Source organism: Ovis aries, chromosome 21, assembly GCF_016772045.2.
Source record: "Ovis aries strain OAR_USU_Benz2616 breed Rambouillet chromosome 21, ARS-UI_Ramb_v3.0, whole genome shotgun sequence".
Classification (NCBI taxonomy): Eukaryota; Metazoa; Chordata; class Mammalia; order Artiodactyla; family Bovidae; genus Ovis; species Ovis aries.
The window spans coordinates 20,504,148-20,511,358 of NC_056074.1; the positions used below are offsets into that span (position 1 = coordinate 20,504,148).

General features: G+C 40.8%; 1 non-coding gene across 1 annotated transcript; it reads right to left on the bottom strand.

Annotated features, from left to right (window-relative positions):
- Positions 1–1,401: 1,401 nt before the first annotated feature.
- Positions 1,402–1,473, bottom strand: TRNAY-AUA (transfer RNA tyrosine (anticodon AUA)). Its single transcript has one exon. It is a non-coding gene; the product is annotated as a tRNA-Tyr (tRNA).
- Positions 1,474–7,211: the final 5,738 nt, after the last annotated feature.

Consider the following 7,211-nt stretch of genomic DNA (forward strand, 5'->3'; position numbering starts at 1 on the left):
GATTCTACTGTCTGTGTAAAATGATGTTAGGGTTTTCTCATTTGTAACCACAAAATCAGAGACTGAATTAAATGGAAAAAGATTATCTCATATCTCCAACAGAGAAGGTGATGGCACCCCACTCCAGTACTCTTGCCTGGAAAATCCCATGGACAGAGGAGCCTGGTGGGCTGGAGTCCATGGGGTCGCAATGAGTCAGACACAGCTGAGTGACTTCACTTTCACTTTTCACTTTCATGCATTGGAGAAGGAAATGGAAACCCACTCCAGTGTTCTTGCCTAGAGAATCCCAGGGATGGGGGAGCCTGGTGGGCTGCTGTCTCTGGGGTCAGATAAAGTTGGACACGACTGAAGCTACTTAGCAGCATATCTCCAAACCAAAATGGCTTTAGTCCTTTAAGATGTTCGGTTAAGTGTGGAGGATTCAGAGGAGGCAGCCATAAATTGAATTTCCTCTAAAAACCCCATATAAGGGCAGCTGCATTCCTTTCGATCGAAAACAAGCAAACAGAAAATCAAAGATCATCTCTTCCTTTAGCTAAGCAGAAAATCTGTAATAGTTGATGTTCCTCTTTGCTCTAGATCATGCTCATCCTTATCTTTGGCCATCAGGAGAAAGAAAATAACTTGCAGACATTTTAATGGGAGATCATTTCACCATAACATGTTATTTAGACACACAATTAAAAATATAAAGCTTTTTTAGCTCAAAGGAAGATAAGCTACTAACCATAAAATTAATGCTCTGTGAATGCACAGACACAAAATATAATTATATCCTAGTCACTAAGCCAATATTTAAAACTATTAATAGATCTTTCTTGGACTCTCTTGCCATTTCATATAAGGTCTATATCTTCATCTAACTTAATGATGCAAAAGCTAGTTAAATCAATTAATTACTAAGATCTTTTCTTTACTTCTCTAGTTAAAGGATTGACATTGTTTATATTTTAAGCCTATTTGAATTAACACCAGAAAAAAAATCTTGCCATATTTGTACAATAAGTTTTTGTTTATTTTTCCCAGTTCTCTTGAATTCCAGCTTAAAACTCTATTGATATTCGGCCATTATCAGAATATATTTGGCAGACATTTTTTCCTGCATACTATATAATTGGTCACATTACTTTGTTTTAGGATGTTTTCCTTATGGACTATCTGTGCTAAGACAGAGAGCATGATTTAGTGAAAACATCAAAGAACTTGGAGTATAAGAGACTTGGGTCTCAATTCTAGCACTGTTACTTCTTAGTTTAAGACTTTGAAAGGGAAAATGAAGTTGCTCAGTCCTGTCTGACTCTGCAACCCCATGGACTATAGCTCTCCAGGCTCCTCCATCCATGGCATTTTCCAAGCAAGAATACTGGAGTGGGTTGTCATTTCCTTCTCTGGGGGATCTTCCCAACCCAGGGATCGAACTTGGGTCTCCTGCATTATAGGCAGACACTTTACCATCTGAGCCACCAGGGAAGTCTTTAAGACTTTGAGGAAGTATCTAATTAGAGTTTCCTCATTTATAAAATGGCGATAATCTACTTCCACCAGAGGGTGAAGTTGAGGATAGCATGAGTTCATGTGTATATTGTATTAATACAATGCCTGACATAACATATGCCCCAGTATATGGCAGTCATTAGTCCAGTGTTGGAGAGAATGAAATTCAAAATATTTAAAATCAGAGACACAGGTACATCTCCATCGGTCTTAAACAACTAGACAGCTCTGCTGGCTTGTACCAGCTGAATATTAACCCCAAATAGTAAGAAGTAGAAAGTAATAAAATTGAGAAAGACCGCTGGGAGAAATTTAGTGGAGGCCTCATCTTATGTCAAAGACTTAAGAGTGACCTCCCAGACCCTTTACCGCAAGTCCAAGCGCAGAAACCTGCAACCCAGGAGTAGTTTCACAAGGTCACAGAGATTGAGAACTAGATTTAAAAATGGTGCCTATCAGACTCTCAAATTATTGCTGCTTCTGCCTCACTAGAGTTGTTGATTTTATGCCACTTCTAGATTCTGAGGTGGCTTTCAGTTTCTGTGTCCATGGATTTCAAACTGTTTCTTGCAGTCCTAGGTTTCTGTGGGAATGATCCAAGTTCTGCTATAAAAGTTGTAGTGGAAGCTGAGAAGGCAGACCTTCTGTGTCTCCCACACCATGGCTGGCAGTTCAACTGGAACCTTCATCTTTTTCATTTATATAAAAAGACTTTATTGTTTTAAAAAGTCACTCTTCTATTCCAAACTGTATTCCTTCTTCCTACTCATATTCAGATAGAGCCTCAACCTAGGTCCTTGTCCCTACACCCAGGGTTTTTTCTCTTTCCATGGTTATTGCTTTGCTGACTCAGTCTGGAATTTGTACTCAGCAAATTTCATAGGCTAACATCTTGTGTTTGAGCTTGAGAAAATGTACTCTAATTCTGGTTTTGTCCTCAGGATTTCACATGACAGGGGATCTTCTTTTCTCAATTTTCACACCTTTGGCTTAATCTTTAGGTACTTTCCACAATGAAAGATCTTGACTGTGTACTTAGCTTTTCTTGGCTTACTGATATCAAAGACCATTACATATTTTATCATTTCAAGCCAGATCTGATAGCCATCATCAGATACTTTAAAACTGGCCCCATTAGACCAAGACATCATCTAATGGAATTAAGGTAGGTTACAACAGTTTTGTTTTGTTTTTCCTCCTTCTAGATCTTTTTTTCAATTCTTTGATTTTACTGGGCCTCATTTTGGCCCCTAACTATAACTCACTGACCACTCCACTGAAATGTTGATATTATCCATGCTGAACACAGTCTGACAATGCACCAGGAGTGTTTGTGGTAACAGTTGTGACTGTTGTGGCTGAACATGGACAAGTGACAGGCCATAGACATGCCATCATCACATAAACAGTGTTAACCACAGAGACCATCCGACTTGTGGCCAACTCCTGATGAAGCTGCCGCATCACAGGGTTTAGTGCAGTTGAGGAGAAAATGTGATTAAAGGCTAAATCAGCACCTGACCACTCAAACCTTAGAATCGTGAACTACAGTCTCAGAGATGGGGAAGGAGCCACTCTGGCCAAAGAGAAAAGGCAGCTGAGGATGTACTCAAGTGAGTTGGCCCCTCCCACATCTGTGCCTGCCATCTGTCAGTCCTCAATACTTGAAGGTCACAATAGGCAGTATTTGTAGTAGCTTAACAATACTTTTTTCCCCAGTATGACTTCCCTTCTATGCTACAATCTGAATTGGTCTACTGGCACATATATCCGTTCACTGATTTTTATTTTTCAGTGTCCAGTCAGCTAAATGGGGCTTCTCAGATGGCTCATTGCTTAAAGAACCCACCCGCCAATGTAGGAGACATGGGTTGATCCCTGGGTCTGGTAAGGAAGATGCCCTGGAGGTGGGTGTACCAACCCACACCAGTGTTTTTGCCTGGGAAATCCCATGGACAGAGGAGCCTGGCAGGCTACAGTCCATGGGGTCACAAAGAATAGGACAGGACTTAATGACTACACAACAATAATGTGCTAAAAAGTTAATTTAGTCAATTGTTCATTTTATTATTGTATTTTATAATTCTATAGCTTAATTTGTTTCTTTTTTATTGTTTTGCTTTTTCTGATTTCTACTTTCATTATAATGGTATCTATGTACTTAACACAGAAGAACTGTACAAAAAGATCTTCATGACCAAGATAATCACAATGGTGTGATCACTCACCTAGAGCCAGACAGACATCCTGGAATGTGAAGTCAAGTGGGCCTTAGAAAGCATCACTACGAACAAAGCTAGTGGAGGTGATGGCATTCCAGTTGAGCTATTTCAAATCCTGAAAGATGATACTGTCAAAGTGCTGCACTCAATATGCCAGCAAATTTGGAAAACTCAGCAGTGGCCACAGGACTGCAAAGGTCAGTTTTCATTCCAATCCCCAAAAAAAGGCAATGCCAAAGAATGCTCAAACTACCACACAATTGCAGTCATCTCACATGCTAGTAAAGTAATGCTCAAAATTCTCCAAGCAGGCTTCAGCAATACATGAACCTTGAACTTCCAGATGTTCAAGCTGTTTTAGAAAAGCCAGGGGAACCAGAGATCAAATTGCCAGCATCCACTAGATCATGGAAAAAGCAAGAGAGTTCCAGATAAACATCTATTTCTGCTTTATTGACTATGCCAAAGCCTTTGACTGTGTGGATCACAATAAACTGTGGAAAATTCTGAAAGAGATGGGACTACCAGACCACCTGACCTGCCTCTTGAGAAACCTATATGCAGGTAAGGAAGCCACAGTTAGAACTGGACATGGAACAACAGACTGGTTCCAAATAGGAAAAGGAGTATGTAAAGGCTGTATATGGTCACCCTGCTTATTTAGCTTATTTGCAGAGTACATCAAGAGAAATGCTAGGCTGGAAGAAGCACAAGCTGGAATCAAGATTGCCGGGAGAAATATCAATAACCTCAGATATGCAGATGACAGCACCCTTACGGAAGAAAGTGAAGAGGAACTAAAAAGCCTCTTGATGAAAGTGAAAGAGGAGAATGAAAAGGTTGGCTTAAAGCTTAACATTCAGAAAAAAAGATCATGGCATCTGGTCCCATCACTTCACGGGAAATAGATGGGGAAACAGTGGAAACAGTGTCAGACTTTATTTTTCTGGGCTCCAAAATCACTGAAGATGGTGGTTGAAGCCATGAAATTAAGAGACGCTTACTCCTTGGAAGGAAAGTGATGACCAACCTAGACAGCATACTCAAAAGCAGAGACATTACTTTGCCAACAAAGGTCCGTCTAGTCAAGGCTATGGTTTTTCCAGTGGTCATGTATGGATGTGAGAGTTGGACTGTGAAGAAGGCTGAGTGCCGAAGAATTGATGCTTTTGAACTGTGGTGTTGGAGAAGACTCTTGAGAGTCCCTTGGACTGCAAGGAGATCCAACCAGTCCATTCTAAAGGAGATCAGACCTGGGTGTTCATTGGAAGGACTGATGCTGAAGCTGAAACTCCAGTACTTTGGCCACCTCATGCGAAGAGTTGACTCTTTGGAAATGACTGATTCTGGGAGGGATTGGAGGCAGGAGGAAAAGGGAACGACAGAGGATGAGATGGCTGGATGGCATCACCAACTTGATGGACCTGAGTTTGAGGAACTCCGGGAGTTGGTGATGGACAGGGAGGCCTGGTGTGCTGCGATTCATGGGGTCGCAAAGAGTCAGATACAACTGAGAGACTGAACTGAACTGAAATGAAGTACTTAAGTGCGACACTTTAGTGTCCTTATCTGCTAATTCCATCAGCTGTGTTATCACTGAATGTGTTTTTGTTAACTGTTTATTCTCTGGGTTATGGGTGAATAACATAATAGCATAAGTATATGCTATTTCTTAGCATATATGATAATTTTAAATTTTATAATGGACAGAATGACTACTACTGCATTGTTGAAAGAGGGAGTTTTATTTTCTTCATTTAGAGAATGTAGAGTTTTTTTATATAATAATCTATTAATTTAATGGAGGATTAATTTATACCATCGAGGTATAATTTTAATTTTTCTTAGTATTCATGTAGAATAGCTGTCATTCTAATGCTAGTATAGCACTGCTATTAGGTGTGGTCACAGGACTGGAAAAGGTCAGTTTTCATTCCAATCCCAAAGAAGGGCAATGCCAAAGAATGTTCAGATTACCACATACATAATTGGACTCATATCACTAGCTAGCAAGGTCGTGCTCAAAATTCTCCAAGCTAAATTTCAACAGTATGTGAACCGAGAACTTCCAGATATACAAGCTGGATTTAGAAAAGGCAGAGGAACCAGAACAAATTGCCAACATCCAGTTGGATCACAGAAAAAGCAAGGGAATACCAGAAAATCATCTACTTCTGCTTCATTGACTACGCTAAAGCCTTTGACTGTGTGGATCACAACAAACTGTGGGACATTCTTCAAGAGATGGGAATATCAGACCAACTGACCTGCCTCCTGAAAAAACCTGTATGCAGGTCAAGAAGCAGCAGTTAGAACCAGACATGGAATAATGAACTGGTTCCAAGTTGGGAAAGGAGTACATCAAGGCTGTATATTGTCACCCTGCTTATTAACTTACATGCAGACTACATCATGTGAAATGCTGGGCTAGATGAAGCGCAAGCTGGAATCAACATTGCAGGGAGAAATATCAATAACCTCAGATATGCAGATGACATCATCATTATGGCAGAAAGTAAAGAGGAACTAAAGAGCCTCTTGATGAAGAAGGAGGAGAGTGAGAAAGCTGGCTAAAAGCTCAACACTCAAGAAATGCAGATCAGGGCATCCAGTCCCATTACTTCATGGCAAATAGATGGCAAAACAATGAAAAGAGTGACAGACTTCATTTTCTTGTGTTCCAAAATCACTGCAGATGGTGACTGCAGCCATGAAATTAAAAGACGCTTCTTGGAAGAAAAGCTAGTCAGTGTATTAAAAAGCAGAGACATAACTTTACCAGTAAAGGTCCATATAGTCAAAGCTAAGGTTTTTCCCTGGTGGCTCAGATGGTAAAGAATCTGCCTGCAATGCAGGAGACCCAGGTTCCATCCCTGGATCAGGAAGATTCCCCTAGAGAAGGAAATAGAAATTGACTCCAGTATTCTTGACTGGAGAATTCCATGGACAGAGGAGCCTGGTGAGCTACAGTCCATGAGGTCACAAAGAGTCTAACACGACTGAATGACTACCCCTTTCATTTTCATGGTTTTTCCAGTAGTCATGTATGGATGTGAGCATTTGACCATAAGGAAGGCTGAGCAAGGAAGAACTGATGCTTCCAAACTGTGGTATTTGAGAAGACTCTTGAAAATCCCTTGGACTTCAAAGAGATCGAACCAGTGAATTCTAAAGGAAATCAAACCTGAATATTCTCTAGAAGGATTGATGCTTAAGCTGAATCTCCAAGAATTTTGCCACCTGATGCAAAGAGCCAACTCACTGGAAAAGACCCTAACGCTAGGAAAGATTGAAGGCAGGAGGAGAGGGGATGACAGGGAACGAGATGTTTGGATGGCATCACTGACTCAGTGGACCTGAGTTTGAGCAAACTCCAGGAGATGGTGAAGGACAGGGAAGCCTGGCCTGCTGGAGTCCATGGGGTTGCAAAGAGTTGGACATGACTGAGACTGAACGGCAAGTGTGGCCTTGCTAAGGTATCAGGTACATAAT